We start from the raw sequence: 10,287 nt of genomic DNA, 5'->3' as shown, positions 1-10,287 counted from the left end.
GCTCTGTTAAAAAAGCAGTTGAATATTGCCCACCTTCATTTAGGGAAAGAATTGAAAAGATTTGTTGCTGACTGAAATGTTGAAGTTTTAATGGTTTTATCGATGAAGCATACATTATCATACCAAGGCACAGGAAAGGATTAACCTACTTTCAAAGCTGATGACCAATAACCACATCTAGTTAGGCTCACTAACACATATCATGAGCCGGTCGCGGTGGTCTCGCGGTTCTAGGCGCGCAGTCCGGAACCGTGGGACTGCTGCGGTCGCAGGTTCGAATCCTGCCTCGGGCATGGATGTGTGTGATGTCTTTAGGTTAGTTCGGTTTAAGTAGTTCTAAGTTCTAGGTGACTAATGACCACAGCAGTTGAATCCCATAGTGCTCAGAGCCATTTGAACATATCATGTCAAAGCAATTAACCTTACTAATATTTCTTCTTGCTATGACGAAGGAGAACTAATAGAAGAAGGACGCAAACATAATATTGCATCTGAATTAAATGGAATTAACGTTAAAAGGATAACAACAGAGGCTATGGTAGCACCAGATTGCACCAAAATTTCCATTGCAAAATGTAACCACAAAGTCCGCAAGGTTTCGAGAATAATGTGTGAGCAAATTAAATCTGAAGAATTATCGAAACCTAATATTGCTAATAAGCCAACTATAAAACATATCAGTACCCGGAATCTTGCTGAGTGGTATTATTGAATAAAATCTTCTCGGTTTTCTAACCACGTCAATAAAAAATAAAATTCCCAAGCTTCCAATGCGTAGCTTTGCCATTTTCGTCTAAGGTAAGACTACTAACAGCTGGCGCTGTCTTTTTTATTTTTATTTCATTCCCCTGTCCCATATGAACAAGGGAGGGCTGTCAGTGGCACAATCTGTCGCTTTTCAGCAGACAGACATTACATGAATCAAAAACGATGTCACAAGACATACAATGAGGCGATAAAAGGGGGATGTAAGAATATTCCGAGGAGTAGACAATTGGGGTTAACAGTACACTAACATGGAGATGGTCATTGTGGGACACAGGTACAAAAGTCCCACACGAAGATAAAAACACATCTGGCGATGTGCGGAGCGCTTAAAACAGATTAAAGTCACAAGAAGGGGATAAAACTAGGTCACAGTATCAAAATCCACACCAACATGACGTCACTTCTAAAACACTGTAAAAGGTGTAGCTCACAAGCCAAAGATTAAAGCCGTGAAACAGCAAATGATAGGGGCCTGTTGAGAGAGGGGAGGCCTGAGACGACAGGAGAGAAGCGTGAGGAGTAGACAGCAGGGCAAGGGTTGGTGAGGATGGGATGAAAAAGTTGGGTCAGGTGGCACATTGAGGAGCAGGAGAGTACGGTGTGGGAGAGGGAAAGCAAGCAAGGCATGAGCGAAAAGATATGAAAGGGGCTTGCTTGAAAGGAAGGGGCACTGGAGAGAGGAAAAATTTCTCAGGGGGAGGGAAGGGAGGGGAGAGGGAGCCTTGGGTGTGGCAGGAATGTGGGGTTAGAGTTGGTAGGATGGGTAGATATCATGGTGAAGCTCATCATCTTGGAGGGTAAGTGCTGGAACTAGTATTGGTGGGGTGGGACTCAGCAGTAAAGGCACAACTACAGACAGGGGGTGGACAGGATAGAAACACCAGGGGGTGAGGGGGTTCTAGTCTGTGGTTGAAGTACACGGTTTGGGTGTGATCAAGGAAACGGAGATGTGAAAATTGGATGGAGTCTTATACGAATATTGTGGTGCTTTATAGGATCCGGACGGGGTGGAAATCCTGGTGACAGTGGAATAGTGAAGGTTGTGATGGATCAAGGATTTGTAGGTGTGAAGGATGGTGGAAGCACGCAGTCCCAATGTCTGGCCAGAGAGGAGTTTCAGAAAGAAGAGTCTACAGTGGGCTTTGTGTTGCATTGCAGGGAGATGGGGATTCCAGGTGATATGACAGTGGAGGATGAGGACAATGTATTTGCGAGTAGGAGTAAGTTGGATACGATGACCATAAATGGTGAGGTAAGAATCTGAGCCCAGAAGGAGGGGTGGTGTGTGTTATGATGATTGCCTGGGTTTTGGAGGGGTTGATGTGAAGGATCCGCTGGTTACTTCAAGCGACGAACTAGTCAAGGTGGGTTTGAAGGGTTTATTGGGATTGTTGAAGGGTTGGATAGAAGGCCAGCAAATAGGATGAGGTGAACAGGTAGCGGAGGTCTGGCCATATCTGGATCACACAGGAAATAGAGGAGAGGGGAAAGGATGGAGCCTCTGTGCACAGCCACAATGGGATAAACCGTATGGGAGTTGGTATTGCTGATGGTGACATGGGAAGAATGATAGGAGTGAAAGAAAGAAACGAGACAGAGAAAAGTGATAGGAAGGGCGAAGTTCTGGCGTTTAAAGAAGAGCCTGGGATGCTGTACATTGACATCGGCATTCTGGAGATCGAGGGAAACAAAGATAGTGGAGTGACAGGAGATAAGTTGGAGGGAAGCGATATTGATAAGGCTAAGTAGCTGGTTGTTGGTGGAGAAGGAGGATCAGAAGTCACATTAGTTAAGGGGAAGCAGTTGATGCTGGTTGAGGTGGTTGTGAATATGGCAGGAAAGGATGGATTTGAAGTCCTTACTGAACACAGATATGAGGTACATGGGACAATAGGAAGAGGTGTAAGAAGAGGTTTGTTGAGCTTCCAAAGGCCAAGTGTACTCGTGGTCTAGAGGTAGCATCTTTGATTCATAATCAAAACGTCTTCGGTCCTGGGTTTGATCCCTCCCACTGCCTAAAGTTCGATAAATAATCAGCATTGGTGGCCGAAGACTTCCGGCATAAGAAATCAGCCTCATTCTGCCAACGGCCTTGTCAAAGAGGGCGGAGGAGCGGAGAGAGGTTCAGGGCACTCTCTTGTCCTAGGGGTGGGAAATTGCTCCTAAAGGCGGAAGTATCAGCAATGATCAACGACAAGAGGATGCAGCAGGCAATGGAAACCACTGTATTAAAGACTTGTAACATGTATCCACAGGACATGTGGCCTGTAGTTGAAGAAGTGTCATGATGATCTCTCCATTTGGAAAGATTCCGGAATAGTCCTCCATTCGGATCTCCGAAAGGGGACTGCCAAGGGGGAGGTTACCATGACAAAAAGATTGAATAATCAACGAAAGGATAATGTTCTACGACTCTGGGCGTGGAATGTCAGAAGCTTGAATGTGGTAGGAAAACTACAAAATCTGAAAAGGGAAATGCAAAGGCTCAATCTAGATATAGTAGGTGTCAGTAAAGTGAAGTGGAAGTAAGACAAGGATTTCTGGTCAGATGAGTATCGGGTAATATCAACAGCAGCAGAAAATGCTATAACCGGTGTAGGATTCGTTTTGAATAGGAAGGTAGGGCAGAGGGTCTGTTACTGTGAACAGTTCATTGACCGGGTTGTTCTCATCGCAATCGACAGCAGACCAACACCGACAACGGTAGTTCAGGTATAAATGCCGATGTATGAGGATATTGCAGAGGAAGACAGAGATTTGAATACATCAAGCAAATAATTGGGGACGTAGGTTGCAAGTGCTACTCTGAGATGAGGAGGTTAACACAGGAAAGGAAATCGTGGCGAGCGGCATGAAACCAGTCAGTAGACTGATTACCCCAAAAAAAAAAGACTTCTGTGGGCCAGAAATGAATTTTTTGCCATAGCGAATCTCCTCCGTCCGTCATGGGCTATATTACTGCGTTGTTGTTGTTGTTGTGGTCTTCAGTCCTGAGACTGGTTTGATGCAGCTCTCCATGCTACTCTATCCTGTGCAAGCTTCTTCATCTCCCAGTACCTACTGCAACCTACATCCTTCTGAATCTGCTTAGTGTACTCATCTCTCGGTCTCCCTCTACGATTTTTACCCTCCACACTGCCCTCCAATGCTAAATTTGTGATCCCTTGATGCCTCAAAACATGTCCTACCAACCGATCCCTTCTTCTAGTCAAGTTGTGCCACAAACTTCTCTTCTCCCCAATCCTATTCAATACCTCCTCATTAGTTACGTGATCTATCCACCTTATCTTCAGTATTCTTCTGTAGCACCACATTTCGAAAGCTTCTATTCTCTTCTTGTCCAAACTAGTTATCGTCCATGTTTCACTTCCATACATGGCTACACTCCAAACAAATATTTTCAGAAATGACTTCCTGACACTTAAATCTATATTCGATGTTAACAAATTTCTCTTCTTCAGAAACGCTTTCCTTGCCATTGCCAGTCTACATTTTATATCCTGTCTACTTCGACCATCATCAGTTATTTTACTTCCTAAATAGCAAAACTCCTTTACTACTTTAAGTGTCTCATTTCCTAATCTAATTCCCTCAGCATCACCCGATTTAATTGGACTACATTCCATTATCCTCGTTTTGCTTTTGTTAATGTTCATCTTATATCCTCCTTTCAAGACACTGTCCATTCCGTTCAACTGCTCTTCCAAGTCCTTTGCCGTCTCTGACAGAATTACAATGTCATCGGCGAACCTCAAAGTTTTTACTTCGTCTCCATGAATTTTAATACCTACTCCAAATTTTTCTTTTGTTTCCTTTACTGCTTGCTCAATATACAGATTGAATAACATCGGGGAGAGGCTACAACCCTGTCTCACTCCTTTCCCAACCACTGCTTCCCTTTCATGCCCCTCGACTCTTATGACTGCCATCTGGTTTCTGTACAAATTGTAAATAGCCTTTCGCTCCCTGTATTTTACCCCTGCCACCTTTAGAATTTGAAAAAGAGTATTCCAGTCAACATTGTCAAAAGCTTTCTCTAAGTCTACAAATGCTAGAAACGTAGGTTTACCTTTTCTTAATCTTTCTTCTAAGATAAGTCGTAAGGTCAGTATTGCCTCACGTGTTCCAACATTTCGACGGAATCCAAACTGATCCTCCCCGAGGTCCGCATCTACCAGTTTTTCCATTCGTCTGTAAAGAATTCGCGTAGCCAGCAGAATTCCTTAACTTCATTTACTTCGTGACCATCAATCCTGATGTTAAGTTTCTCGCTGTTCTCATTTCTACTGCTTCTCATTACCTTCGTCTTTCTCCGATTTACTCTCAAACCACACAGTGTACTCATTAGACTGTTCATTACGTTCAGCAGATCATTTAATTCTTCTTCACTTTCACTCAGGATAGCAATGTCATCAGCGAATCGTATCATTGATATCCTTTCACCCTGTATTTTAATTCCACTCCAGAACCTTTCTTTTATTTCCATCATTGCTTCGTCGAAGTACAGATTGAAGAGTAGGGGCGAAAGGCTACAGCCTTGTCTTACACCCTTCTTAATACGAGCACTTCGTTCTTGAGCGTCCACTCTTATTATTCCCTCTTGGGTGTTGTACATATTGTATATGATCCATTTCTCCCTATAGCTTACCCTTACTTTTTTCATAATTTCGAACAGCTTGCACCAATTTATATTGTCGAACGCTTTTTCCTGGTCGACAAATCCTATGAACGTGTCTTGATTTTTCTTTAGCCTTGCTTCCATTATTAGCCGTAACGTCAGAATTGCCTCTCTCGTGCCTTTACTTTCCCTAAAGCCAAACTGATCGTCACGCAGCACATTCTCAATTTTCTTTTCCATTCTTCTGTATATTATTCTTGTAAGCAGCTTCGATGCATGAGCTGTTAGGCTGATTGTGCGATAATTCTCGCACTTGTCAGCTCTTGCCGTCTTCGGAATTGTGTGGATGACGCTTTACCGAAAGTCAGACGGTATGTCGCCAGACTCATATATTCTACACACCACGTGAATAGTCGTTTTGTTGCCACTTCTCCTAATGATTTTAGAAACTCTGATGGAATGTTATCCATCCCTTCTGCCTTATTTGACTGTAAGTCCTCCAGAGCTATTTTAAATTCCTATTCTAATACTGGATCCCCTATCTCTTCCAAATGGACTCCTGTTTCTTGTTCTATCACATCAGACAAATCTTCACCCTCATAGGGGCTTTCAATGTATTCTTTCCCCCTATCTGCTTTCTCCTCTGCATTTAACAGTGGAATTCCCGTTGCACTCTTAATGTTATCACCGTTGCTTTTAATGTCACCAAAGGTTGTTTTTACTTTCCTGTGTGCTGAGTCTGTTCTTCCGACAATCATATATTTCTCGATGTCTTAACATTTTTCCCGCAGCCATTTCGTCTTAGCTTCCCTGCACTTCCTATTTATTTCATTCCTCAGCGATTTGTATTTCTGTATTCCTGACTTTCCCGAAACATGTTTGTACTTCCTCCTTTCATCAATCAACTGAAGTATTTCTTCTGTTACCCATGGTTTCTTCGCAGCTACCTTCTTTGTACCTATGTTTTCCTTCCCAACTTCTGTGACGGCCCTTTTTTGAGACGTCCATTCCCCTTCAACTGTGTTGCTTACTGCGATATTCCTTATTGCTGTATCTACAACGTTAGAGAACTTCAAACGTATCTCGTCATTCCTTAGAACTTCCGTATCCCACTTCTTAGCGTATTGATTCTTCCTTACTAATGTCTTGAACTTCAGCCTACTCTTCATACTACTATATTGTGATCTGAGTCTATATCTGCTCCTGGATACGCCTTACAATCCAGTATCTGATTTCGGAATCTCTGTCTGACCATGATGTAATCTAATTGAAATCTTCCCGTATCTCCCGGCCTCTTCCAAGTATACCTCCTCCTCTTGTGATTCTTGAACAGGGTATTCGCTATTACTAGCTGAAACTTGTTACAGAACTCAATTAGTCTTTCTCCAATTTCGTTCCTTGTCCCAAGCCCATATTCTCCGGTAACGTTTTCTTCTACTGCTTCCCCTACAACTGCATTCCAGTCGCCCATGATTATTAGAATTTCGTCCCACTTTACATACAGCATTACCCTTTCAATATCCTCATACACTTTCTCTATCTGTCCATCTTCAGCTTGCGACGTCGGCATGTATACCTGAACTACCGTTGTCGGTGTTGGTCTGCTGTCGATTCTGATGAGAACAACCCGGTCACTGAACTGTTAACAGTAACAGATCCTCTGCCCTACCTTCCTATTCAAAACGAATCCTGCACCTGTTATAGCATTTTCTGCTGCTGTTGATATTACCCGATACTCATCTGACCAGAAATCCTTGTCTTACCTCCACTTCACTTTACTGACCCCTACTGTATCTAGATTGAGCCTTTGCATTTCCCTTTTCAGATTTTGTAGTTTTCCTACCACATTCAAGCTTCTGACATTCCACTCCCAGAGTCGTAGAACATTATCCTTTCGTTGATTATTCAATCTTTTTGTGATGGTAACCTCCCCCTTGGCAGTCCCCTCCCGGAGATCCGAATGGGGGACTATTCCGGAATCTTTTGCCAATGGAGAGATCTTCATGACACTTCTTCCACTACGGTCCACATGTCCTGTGGATACATGTTACGAATCTTTAATACAGTGGTTTCCATTGCCTTCTGCATCCTCTTGTCGTTGGTCGTTGGTGATTCTTCCGCCTTTAGGAGCAATTTCCCACCCCTAGGACAAGAGAGTGCCCTGAACCTCTCTCTGCTCCTCCGCCCTCTTTGACAAGGCCGTTGGCAGAATGAGGCTGACTTCTTATGCCGGAAGTCTTCGGCCGCCAATGATGATTATTTATCGACATTTAGGCAGTGGCGGGGTTCGAATCCGGGACCAACGACGTTTTGATTATTAATCAAAGACGCTACACCTAGACCACGAGTACACTAAGAGAAGTCTACTAATATCAAATACCGGCCTCAATTTGAGGAAGAAATTTCTGAGGATGTACGTCTGGAGTACAGCATTGTATGGTAGTGAAACATGGACTGTGGAAAAACCGGAACAGAAGAAGAGAATCGAAGCATTTGAGATGTGGTGCTATAGACGAATGTTGAAAAATTAGGTGGACTGATAAGGTAAGGAATGAGGAGGTTCTACGCAGAATCGGAGAGGAAAGGAATATGTGGAAAACATAAGGAGAAGGGACAGGATGATACGACATCTGCTAAGACATGAGGGAATGATTTCCATGGTAATAGAGGGAGCTGTAGAGGGCAAAAACTGTAGAGGAAGACAGAGATTGGAATGCATCAAGCAAATAATTGAGGACGTAGGTTGCAAGTGCTACTCTGAGATGAAGAGGTTAACACAGGACAGGAATTCGTGGCGGCCGCATCGAACCAGTCAGTAGACTGATGAGCAAAAAAAAAAAAAAGTTCAGGGCAAAAGCCAGTGAAGAGGATGACGTTCTACTAGGTAACAACGACAGCCAGGAAAGAGGGAAGATCCCTCAAGGTGGAAATAGGTGATGCAGTCATGACCAGGTGCAGTGTTGCATTTAGAATGGAGGATGAATCTGATGTTGTGTGCTGTAATGGGAGTGTTTAAATCTGAGGGGGGATAACTGATCCCAGTCCTGGAAACTGGGGGGGGGGGGTGAGGGGAATTGTGGCAAAGAAGGAGTAATCAAAGTGGGGATCATTGGGAATGGAGAAGACCTCAGAAAGTCGGGAAGCAAAATCGTTAGCCTGACTGAGGTTATAAGGAAAGGGTCAGTTGTTATAGAGAAGGAGGTAATGGAGGGTGTGGGATAGCTACCACCAGGGCGGTGGAAGGCAGATCAGTACTTCAAGGAGTTGATAAGGTGGATGGTGTTGAGTTGTGTGCATGTATGGTACTACGCCTGGCGTTTCTCTGCTGTTAAGAGGTTGCATATTTGTCATTGCAATTGACAGTGGCAGAGGACTTCATCCCACTCACAGCTGCAGAGGAAGGATCAGTAAACCGTGCAGTCATGGACGAGTTTCGAGGCAGATGTGCTGGGAGCAGGAAGTGGACAATAGGCCACGATATAGTGAGAGCAACTGGGAGGTGGTCGCTACCAGTAGTGTCTAAGATTACCATAGGGATACGACCAGGGAGGTTGGGGGATGAAAGGACATTGGAGGTGGAATCACCTGGGAAAGTGACAAACAGCTGATATTACCATCGAAAGGTGGCAGGGTCACAACTGCAGTTGTTGAGATCTGCTGCAATCAGATAGGTGGAGAAGGTGCAGTCAAGATGGGAGATGGAGATGTAAGGGGGAGAAGCTGATGGACAGGCACAGACTGTGACGACGGTGATGGTGAGGGAGGGAAAAAAGACGCTGTGGATGAGGTAATCGGTCAGGTAAATGAGGAGGGTTTGTGGCCAGACAGGGATATTCTTAAGGTAGCAAGTTGTAGCAACCTCCTGCGCTAGGGAAAGGGAACTGCTGGTGCAGTGATGAAGATAAGGAGAGTGTTAGACAGCAGAGTGATGATGCAGGAAAGTTTCTTTACAGATGAAACAGTCGACTTGATGGTGGGACAGGTATACATGAAGAGGTACTTGTTGGCAAGGAGGGATCAGATGTTGTGGTAGAAGTGATGTGACTGTTGGTGTGCTAAGGTGGGGAGACAGGAGTGAGTGGAGGGAGGAGGACAGAGGCTTAGCCGAGTGTGTTGAGGTGCATAATGGTTATGAGGACCTGGTTGTGAGTGTAGGTGGTGTAGATGGTCAAATGGAAGACTGAGCAGGCAGCAAGGGAGATCGTTTGGAGGGTGTGGGATCATTGGACGTTGTGTACGTTGTGGAGGATGGTGGTGAGGAAAAGAGAGGGTGTCTTGAGCCATAGGGAGCAGGACAAGGGAATAGTTATGGTGGATGGGTTGATCGATGGGCAGATTGGGGACACTATATTTGGGGTTGGTAGCAGGGAGTTTGTCTTTGTATTTTTGGGAGTAGGTGGGAGAGGATTCGATGCAGGTTTTGCAGGAAGGAGGAGAGGCGATGTTAAGACACTGTTTTAGAAATTGGGAGGTCTTCCAGTGGGGGCAGTTGGGGAGTTTGAAGTTTTGCATGAGGTAATCATTGTATGGGAGTCATCGTTAACAATGGTGCGGTTAAAGAGTTGAAAGTGGAGGGGTCAGTGTGGTGGCGATGGTGAAAACTCAGGGCTCCCTGAGTGTGGAGATGGTCAGTAGAGAAGGCAGACTCGGTAAACACGTGTATCAGGAAGGTAGGTACGAAGTCATTGTAGATTCATCAGGCTGAGCAGATTTCTAGGGCATTTTAGGCAATCAGTTCCGCCAACACCTCTGCCTCCATGACTATGGGACTGATTCACGATTATGGCAGTAAGCATTGGTGGATTATGAGAGGGCTGGGGCTTGTAGAGAGAGGAGGCGGTGTGTTAGGGTGTGAAAGATGCATGGGGGGCCAAATCTGACACTGGGAATGAGGGAGAGGG

This window comes from Schistocerca gregaria, chromosome 1, assembly GCF_023897955.1.
Source record: "Schistocerca gregaria isolate iqSchGreg1 chromosome 1, iqSchGreg1.2, whole genome shotgun sequence".
NCBI lineage: Eukaryota > Metazoa > Arthropoda > Insecta > Orthoptera > Acrididae > Schistocerca > Schistocerca gregaria.
Note: the sequence above shows the minus strand (reverse complement) of the source record.